This window comes from Bombus affinis, unplaced genomic scaffold (genome assembly GCF_024516045.1).
Source record: "Bombus affinis isolate iyBomAffi1 unplaced genomic scaffold, iyBomAffi1.2 ctg00000082.1, whole genome shotgun sequence".
Taxonomy (NCBI): Eukaryota; Metazoa; Arthropoda; class Insecta; order Hymenoptera; family Apidae; genus Bombus; species Bombus affinis.
This window is the reverse complement of record NW_026108830.1, coordinates 835001-845000: the sequence shown is the minus strand read 5'-3', so window position 1 is coordinate 845000 and position 10000 is coordinate 835001. Positions and strand designations below refer to the sequence as shown.

General features: G+C 45.3%; 2 non-coding genes across 2 annotated transcripts; both read left to right on the top strand.

Annotated features, from left to right (window-relative positions):
* The first annotated feature begins 4729 nt into the window (after nt 1–4729).
* LOC126927351 (small subunit ribosomal RNA) lies at nt 4730–6652 on the top strand. Its single transcript, XR_007715402.1, has one exon. It is a non-coding gene; the product is annotated as a small subunit ribosomal RNA (ribosomal RNA).
* A 2085-nt stretch (nt 6653–8737) lies between these two features.
* LOC126927327 (5.8S ribosomal RNA) lies at nt 8738–8892 on the top strand. Its single transcript, XR_007715379.1, has one exon. It is a non-coding gene; the product is annotated as a 5.8S ribosomal RNA (ribosomal RNA).
* Nucleotides 8893–10000: the final 1108 nt, after the last annotated feature.

Sequence of the window (10000 nt, the reverse complement as noted above, 5' to 3'; positions counted from 1 at the left end):
TAGAAACCGTTATTGTTCGACGTCGTCTAGCCAAACGTAACGGTTTCTTTTTATTTTTTTAAAAAATTTTTTTCCACCGGACCTAGCTGACTGGGACGTTGGAACTTTGAAATTTCTCTCGTCCAGGTACGAAAAGGCCGAACGTTCCTTTCGAAATAATTCCTCAAAAAGCGTTACGAGGTATGGAAATTTTTATAGAAATCGTTATTGTTCGACGCCGTCTAGCCGAACGTAACGGTTTCTTTTTATTTTTTTTTTAAATTTTTTCCACCGGACCTAGCTGACTGGGACGTTGGCACTTTGAATTGTTTCGCACTGCTCCAAAAGTGCCGAAAGTACCGAAAGTTCCTTTCGCATTAATTCCATAATAAGCGTTATAAGGTACGTATATTCTGGCATAAATCGATATATTCTAATTAAATACATCGGGATTAAGCGTTAATTTTGTTCTTGAAACGTTCTAAAAAGTTTCGAATTGCACATTGGGACATGGAAAAATTTCCGTATCGAACACGTTTTTTCGAGTTATCTCGCTTAAAAGTGTTACAAGGTAGGAATATTTTTGCATAAATGGACGTATCTCGACGTTTTACGTCGGGATTAAGCGTTTATTTGGTCGGTGGAACGTTTTCTAGAAACGGAACTATGCGACGGGACGTTGGGACTTTGAAGAAGTTCGGCCGGTGCGAAAAGACCGAAAAGGTTTTTTCGAGTTATCTCGCTTAAAAGTGTTACAAGGTAGGAATATATTTGCATAAATGGACGTATCTCGACGTTTTACGTCGGGATTAAGCGTTTATTTGGTCGCTGGAACGTTTTCTAGAAACGGAACTATGCGACGGGACGTTGGGACTTTGAAGAAGTTCGGCCGGTGCGAAAAGACCGAAAAGGTTTTTTCGAGTTATCTCGCTTAAAAGTGTTACAAGGTAGGAATATTTTTGCATAAATGGACGTATCTCGACGTTTTACGTCGGGATTAAGCGTTTATTTGGTCGGTGGAACGTTTTCTAGAAACGGAACTATGCGACGGGACGTTGGGACTTTGAAGAAGTTCGGCCGGTGCGAAAAGACCGAAAAGGTTTTTTCGAGTTATCTCGCTTAAAAGTGTTACAAGGTAGGAATATATTTGCATAAATGGACGTATCTCGACGTTTTACGTCGGGATTAAGCGTTTATTTGGTCGCTGGAACGTTTTCTAGAAACGGAACTATGCGACGGGACGTTGGGACTTTGAAGAAGTTCGGCCGGTGCGAAAAGACCGAAAAGGTTTTTTCGAGTTATCTCGCTTAAAAGTGTTACAAGGTAGGAATATTTTTGCATAAATGGACGTATCTCGACGTTTTACGTCGGGATTAAGCGTTTATTTGGTCGCTGGAACGTTTTCTAGAAACGGAACTATGCGACGGGACGTTGGGACTTTGAAGAAGTTCGGCCGGTGCGAAAAGACCGAAAAGGTTTTTTCGAGTTATCTCGCTTAAAAGTGTTACAAGGTAGGAATATTTTTGCATAAATGGACGTATCTCGACGTTTTACGTCGGGATTAAGCGTTTATGTCGTCCCCAAGACCTTCTACAAAGTTTCGATTTTTTCGTTGGGACTTTGAAAAATTTCCGTATCGAACACGTTTTTTCGAGTTATCTCGCTTAAAAGTGTTACAAGGTAGGAATATTTTTGCATAAATGGACGTATCTCGACGTTTTACGTCGGGATTAAGCGTTTATTTGGTCGGTGGAACGTTTTCTAGAAACGGAACTATGCGACGGGACGTTGGGACTTTGAAGAAGTTCGGCCGGTGCGAAAAGACCGAAAAGGTTTTTTCGAGTTATCTCGCTTAAAAGTGTTACAAGGTAGGAATATATTTGCATAAATGGACGTATCTCGACGTTTTACGTCGGGATTAAGCGTTTATTTGGTCGCTGGAACGTTTTCTAGAAACGGAACTATGCGACGGGACGTTGGGACTTTGAAGAAGTTCGGCCGGTGCGAAAAGACCGAAAAGGTTTTTTCGAGTTATCTCGCTTAAAAGTGTTACAAGGTAGGAATATTTTTGCATAAATGGACGTATCTCGACGTTTTACGTCGGGATTAAGCGTTTATTTGGTCGGTGGAACGTTTTCTAGAAACGGAACTATGCGACGGGACGTTGGGACTTTGAAGAAGTTCGGCCGGTGCGAAAAGACCGAAAAGGTTTTTTCGAGTTATCTCGCTTAAAAGTGTTACAAGGTAGGAATATATTTGCATAAATGGACGTATCTCGACGTTTTACGTCGGGATTAAGCGTTTATTTGGTCGCTGGAACGTTTTCTAGAAACGGAACTATGCGACGGGACGTTGGGACTTTGAAGAAGTTCGGCCGGTGCGAAAAGACCGAAAAGGTTTTTTCGAGTTATCTCGCTTAAAAGTGTTACAAGGTAGGAATATTTTTGCATAAATGGACGTATCTCGACGTTTTACGTCGGGATTAAGCGTTTATTTGGTCGCTGGAACGTTTTCTAGAAACGGAACTATGCGACGGGACGTTGGGACTTTGAAGAAGTTCGGCCGGTGCGAAAAGACCGAAAAGGTTTTTTCGAGTTATCTCGCTTAAAAGTGTTACAAGGTAGGAATATTTTTGCATAAATGGACGTATCTCGACGTTTTACGTCGGGATTAAGCGTTTATGTCGTCCCCAAGACCTTCTACAAAGTTTCGATTTTTTCGTTGGGACTTTGAAAAATTTCCGTATCGAACACGTTTTTTCGAGTTATCTCGCTTAAAAGTGTTACAAGGTAGGAATATTTTTGCATAAATGGACGTATCTCGACGTTTTACGTCGGGATTAAGCGTTTATTTGGTCGGTGGAACGTTTTCTAGAAACGGAACTATGCGACGGGACGTTGGGACTTTGAAGAAGTTCGGCCGGTGCGAAAAGACCGAAAAGGTTTTTTCGAGTTATCTCGCTTAAAAGTGTTACAAGGTAGGAATATATTTGCATAAATGGACGTATCTCGACGTTTTACGTCGGGATTAAGCGTTTATTTGGTCGCTGGAACGTTTTCTAGAAACGGAACTATGCGACGGGACGTTGGGACTTTGAAGAAGTTCGGCCGGTGCGAAAAGACCGAAAAGGTTTTTTCGAGTTATCTCGCTTAAAAGTGTTACAAGGTAGGAATATTTTTGCATAAATCGACGTATCTCGACGTTTTACGTCGGGATTAAGCGTTTATGTCGTCCCCAAGACCTTCTACAAAGTTTCGATTTTTTCGTTGGGACTTTGAAAAATTTCCGTATCGAACACGTTTTTTCGAGTTATCTCGCTTAAAAGTGTTACAAGGTAGGAATATTTTTGCACAAATGGACGTATCTCGACGTTTTACGTCGGGATTAAGCGTTTATTTGGTCGCTGGAACGTTTTCTAGAAACGGAACTATGCGACGGGACGTTGGGACTTTGAAGAAGTTCGGCCGGTGCGAAAAGTCCGAAATGGTTATTTCGAGTTATTTCGTTAAAAAGCGTTATAAGGTATAATTTTTTTGACAGGGATCGTTATATCTCTATTAAATACAATCGGATTAAACATTTTTGTCGAATTTTTTGAAAAATTAGCTTCCGTCGGACTGATACGACTGGGATATTTTTGCAATTTTTTCGTTAATTAATGTTACAAGGTATATATCTTTTTACATATTTCGTGTTATTTTAACGTGTTTTAATCGATTATAAAGTTATTTTTCGTCCATAGTCGATAAAACTGTATGTTTACTGATGCAATTTTTCGGTGAAAAAAAAAATTAATTTTTTGGTAAAAATGCATTTATAATATGTTAATAATGCTTGTGGTAAAATATTTCGATGGTTGGATATCGCCTTTATATAGTAGTTATTGAACGTGCGAGCGACTAAGTTCCAGCGTCCCTTCCGAACGGTACGTTGCTACGGAGGTTTTGCACCATAAGCGCGCGGCCGCTAGCCCGACCGGCGCCGGCCTTCCGGCCGGCCCCTTGGTATCTATAAGAGAAGCGTCGAGCCGGACGGTTCGGTCGGAACAGCGCTGGGCGCGTGGCTATTCTACGGCCTCGGTTGAGAATTCAGTCACCGCTCCTCGAGTCTTAGTGTATTTTACGCTATTTCTCGACTGTTCCTCCGTTCTCGTACTGGTTTTTTCTCTACACTGCTGCGCCGCGGGTCGAAGTCTAGGACGTAATGACCGTTAACGTGGCAAGCTTCCCCTTAGTCGGGAAGCTGGTGACCTGTGTGCACGTATTTGACAAAAGTTGGATGCGTGTGTGCTTGTACTTACGGAGTAGCCATTCTTGCAGAGACCATCGGTTGTAAGCTATTTGTAGCTGCACGATGGTCCTTTTGGCGTTCTGTAGAGTGCGTTATCTTCTGGTAACGCGTCTCTACAGAGGTGTTGAAGCTTATAAAAGAATATTCTTACGGTATGTCCAGCATGCGTATACGTGCTTTACCGCTAAGTTATATTCTACGAGAGAAGTTGGAGGAGAAAAGTTACAAACAGAAATAATTCTGTGAAGTATGAATCTTTGTATCGATATATGATGGTGAGAGAGGAGGAGAATTAAAGTGGCTGAGTGACGTTGTTACTGAACCATGGAACGTTGCTCTCTAAGTCATATTACATATATATATAAAATGAAAAGTCTCGTCGTACGGTGCTTACGTCCCACCTACGACACAGAGAGAACTTTTAAACGAAAATGCTGGTTTTTGGGAATATATTATAAGATCCCTGGTTGATCCTGCCAGTAGTCATATGCTTGTCTCAAAGATTAAGCCATGCATGTCTCAGTACATGCCGCATTAAGGTGAAACCGCGAATGGCTCATTAAATCAGTTATGGTTTCTTAGATCATACCTACATTTACTTGGATAACTGTGGTAATTCTAGAGCTAATACATGCAAACAGATTCCGACCAGAGATGGTAGGAATGCTTTTATTAGATCAAAACCAATCGGTGGCGGATGGCTCGTCTGTCCGTCCATCGTTTGTTTTGGTGACTCTGAATAACTTTGTGCTGATCGCATGGTCATCTAGCACCGGCGACGCATCTTTCAAATGTCTGCCTTATCAACTGTCGATGGTAGGTTCTGCGCCTACCATGGTTGTAACGGGTAACGGGGAATCAGGGTTCGATTCCGGAGAGGGAGCCTGAGAAACAGCTACCACATCCAAGGAAGGCAGCAGGCGCGCAAATTACCCACTCCCGGCACGGGGAGGTAGTGACGAAAAATAACGATACGGGACTCATCCGAGGCCCCGTAATCGGAATGAGTACACTTTAAATCCTTTAACGAGGACCAATTGGAGGGCAAGTCTGGTGCCAGCAGCCGCGGTAATTCCAGCTCCAATAGCGTATATTAAAGTTGTTGCGGTTAAAAAGCTCGTAGTTGAATCTGTGTGTCACAGTGTCGGTTCACCGCTCGCGGTGTTTAACTGGCATTATGTGGTACGTCCTATCGGTGGGCTTAGCTCCTCGCGGGCGGTCCAACTAATATCCCATCGCGGTGCTCTTCACTGAGTGTCGAGGTGGGCCGATACGTTTACTTTGAACAAATTAGAGTGCTTAAAGCAGGCTACCTTCGCCTGAATACTGTGTGCATGGAATAATGGAATAGGACCTCGGTTCTATTTTGTTGGTTTTCGGAGCCCCGAGGTAATGATTAATAGGGACAGATGGGGGCATTCGTATTGCGACGTTAGAGGTGAAATTCTTGGATCGTCGCAAGACGGACAGAAGCGAAAGCATTTGCCAAAAATGTTTTCATTAATCAAGAACGAAAGTTAGAGGTTCGAAGGCGATCAGATACCGCCCTAGTTCTAACCATAAACGATGCCAGCCAGCGATCCGCCGAAGTTCCTCCGATGACTCGGCGGGCAGCTTCCGGGAAACCAAAGCTTTTGGGTTCCGGGGGAAGTATGGTTGCAAAGCTGAAACTTAAAGGAATTGACGGAAGGGCACCACCAGGAGTGGAGCCTGCGGCTTAATTTGACTCAACACGGGAAACCTCACCAGGCCCGGACACCGGAAGGATTGACAGATTGATAGCTCTTTCTTGATTCGGTGGGTGGTGGTGCATGGCCGTTCTTAGTTGGTGGAGCGATTTGTCTGGTTAATTCCGATAACGAACGAGACTCTAGCCTGCTAAATAGACGTAACTTATGGTATCTCGAAGGCCCCCGGCTTCGGTCGGTGGGTTTTTACTACCAACGTACAAACAAATCTTCTTAGAGGAACAGGCGGCTTCTAGCCGCACGAGATTGAGCAATAACAGGTCTGTGATGCCCTTAGATGTTCTGGGCCGCACGCGCGCTACACTGAAGGAATCAGCGTGTTTTCCCTGGCCGAAAGGCCCGGGTAACCCGCTGAACCTCCTTCGTGCTAGGGATTGGGGCTTGCAATTATTCCCCATGAACGAGGAATTCCCAGTAAGCGCGAGTCATAAGCTCGCGTTGATTACGTCCCTGCCCTTTGTACACACCGCCCGTCGCTACTACCGATTGAATGATTTAGTGAGGTCTTCGGACTGGTGCGCGGCCAATGTGATAAGCATTGCCGATGTTACCGGGAAGATGACCAAACTTGATCATTTAGAGGAAGTAAAAGTCGTAACAAGGTTTCCGTAGGTGAACCTGCGGAAGGATCATTAACGATATAACACAAAAACTTAAAGAATTTGACTTGAACACTTGAAAAATACGAAACTGTATAAGTCGGTAAGGAGCCGTACTCCTCCTATATCGACGAACCAAAGTATATACGACGTATCAACAAGCTATATACTTTAACAAAGAACAGTTAAATTCGCCCGGAGCGTGGCTTACTCCGTTGGCAAAATGATGAAAAGACATAAGGAGGAGACGACCCTCCAGCTACGAAACTATATGAAGAGAAGGTGGCACTCTCTCTCGATCATCGGGATGAAGAGATACATATATATATATATATATATATACATACATAAACGAATTCGAGGCGCCTGCGTGAGGTCGTACACAGAAAGACCCGCCGTCTGCGAATATTATGATTTTATAATAAAACTATAAATGGGAACTTGAGCTTTCGAAAATTAAACTTTGACACGAATATCGAACGAAAAATTACGAATGGAAACCACCCGTAAAGAGAAATGAGATCGAGGCGCTTGCGTGAGGCCGTATACAGAAAGACCCGCCGCCACGATCTCGTATTTTTTTTTTTGCGTCGTGGAGACCGTACAAACGAATAACAAAATCTCTAAAGTGCCTCGTGTCGGAGAGATCATGCTCGCCTATTCTCTTCTATGTTTCGTGGTCTGTGTTGCGTTTGCTCTCCTCCTAGCAACGGGACATCGAAGACTCCTCTTTGGGATCGAACGAAGCGACTAAAACGAGTCGACGAGAGCGAAAGTACGAGTAGCGAGTCGCGCATGTAGAAAGGATACCGACATATCTTCGAAGGTTCTCTTCGAAGATCCATGGATACCTTATGCGCGTCGACCTTTCGTCTCTTTCACCGCTCTCGGTCGTTCTCGAAACGTGCTTCCTACCCATAGGGCGTGTGTTCTTCGTATGTCGTTTTGTTCGAAATAACGAAACCACTTGTAACATACTCGTGGATCGGGTAACCTAGAACGAAAACGCATTGCGTGGATGTTGGCCCGCTATGATAATGATGATGATGACGATGACTATGATGACGATGCGTAGCAACGATTCGTAACTAGTCTAGCCGAAGTTGGTTCAGAGGGGACCGCAGGCTGTCTACCCTCGATGTCGTGAGTCGGACACCCGTGCCGTCGCTAGAGTTTTTTCAAAGCTCGGCTTCTGGATATTGGGAAGAAAGACCGCTCGAGGACGACGGCTGCGCGTGCGTCCCATCGAATTTTTTTTTTTTATACCACCTGAACGACTAAAGTTTCGTCTAGTTCGTCGCATATAACCCGTTCAGAGGGGACCGCAGGCTGTCTATCCTCGTTGTCGTGAGTCGGACACCCGTGCCGTCGCTGAAGTTTTTTCAAAGCTCGGCTTCTGGATATTGGGAAGAAAGACCGCGCGAGGTAGATGGATGCGAGTCCCATCGAATTTTTTTATTTTTTAAAAAAAACAATCACCTGAACGGAGATGTGTTCTCTTTCGTCGATTTTTCACGCTTTGAGTCGTCGCGATCGCCATCCGTTCGGAGGAGATCGCCGACTTCGAAGCCTCGATGTCGTGAGTCGGACACCCGTGCCGTCGCTAGAGTTTTTTCAAAGCTCGGCTTCTGGATATTGGGAGGAAAGACCGCTCGAGGCCGAGGGTCGCGCGAGTCCCATCGAATCTTTACATCACCCGAACGATGGAGGCGCACGCTCTTTTTCTTGAATAATTGGACGAGAGGAATGCATATCGTATTATATATACACACACACACATATATATATATATGGGCTAGCCACCGTGCGTATTTCTTCGCGAGATCGTGTGCTGCACAGAGGATTCAGAATCGGGTGTTATATCCCCGTCGTTTCCTGACGAACGGAGCTTCGATCTCGATGGTTGTTATATATCATAATGTACTTTTCGCCCGGCCGGCGGACGCGCGTATCTTCGCGCGTTCGTCGGATTTCATTTTCGAACGTTTTCGTGTCGTCGATCTTCCGGCGACTTCTGCGCGTCCGATTCCCGTTGGTCGGTCGTGTCGGATCTCGGCTTCGCTCGAACCGAGTATTAAGAGTACATGGAGTACAAGAGTTTTAAAAAATATATGAAAAGATTACCCTGAACGGTGGATCACTTGGCTCGTGGGTCGATGAAGAACGCAGCTAATTGCGCGTCAACGTGTGAACTGCAGGACACATGAACATCGACATTTCGAACGCACATTGCGGTCCACGGATACAATTCCTGGACCACGCCTGGCTGAGGGTTGCTCACGTAAACCTAAGACTGCTTGCGTTGCGTGTCGTTCCTCTCTATCTGTCTCTCTCTGTCCCTTGGTGCCTTCGACAACCCGCCGTCGTTCTTACGATACGTAGAACGTTTCAGAGTCGGAGGAAGCGCACGAAGAAGGATACGAACAAGAGCGGACGCGAGAGAACGTACGCGACGTACGAGCGATTGTTGGACGCTCGTCGGCGTTCGTCGCGGTCGTGTCGAGACCGTGCAATTCGTACGCATGCTCGATATATAAACTATCGTGTTCACGGGAGACACTACGAAACTCTACCTCTGTCTCTCTCTGTCCCTTGGTGCCTTCGACAACCCGCCGTCGTTCTTACGATACGTAGAACGTTTCAGAGTCGGAGGAAGCGCACGAAGAAGGATACGAATAAGAGCGGAGAGAACCGTCACGGACCTGCGTGAGTGCTAGCGGCGTCGTGAGTCGTCCTTTCGTACGACCGCCCGCTTATGCACCGCTTCGTGTCGGTTATCGAATATATTATATATATATATATATATATATATATATATATACGTAGTGTTGTCCTCGTGACCGATTTTTTTTTCATATCAGCAGATTTGCATACGTTTGCAGGTTTTCGATGAGCACGATGTCCGCGCCCCCGACGTCGTCTTAAATGAATATTATTTTGGCGAGACTGAGAGAAAGCAAATATGGGAACTCGGTCGAGAGAGGAGAGAAGGAGAACAGCCTCAGATAAAAGTAAACTTGGTAACGGTGCGGAATTTTGCCGTACAACCGTCTTTTCTTAAGACGTTTTACTCGAATAGCCCCAGGGATCTAATGCCCACTCCGTCTCTTCGTGCGTAGAGATATACTCTGCGCGAGCGACTGACAACGACGAGGACCGTCGCATCGATGGGTCGTCGTTGCGTTTAACATACTCTGTGCTTGTAATTTATCCCCGAAAGAGAGCCGTAGATCCGGGAACGCACACGTGATTTCTTCGAGCGCTGATGACTTAGGGAGATGATCCCCAGGCGTTGCGCGGAGATCGGAGAGTACGCGTTACTTGTATCGGGACGAATTTTCCCCGTCGTTCGCGTATCTCTCTGCCCGCCGGCCCTGGCCCAAA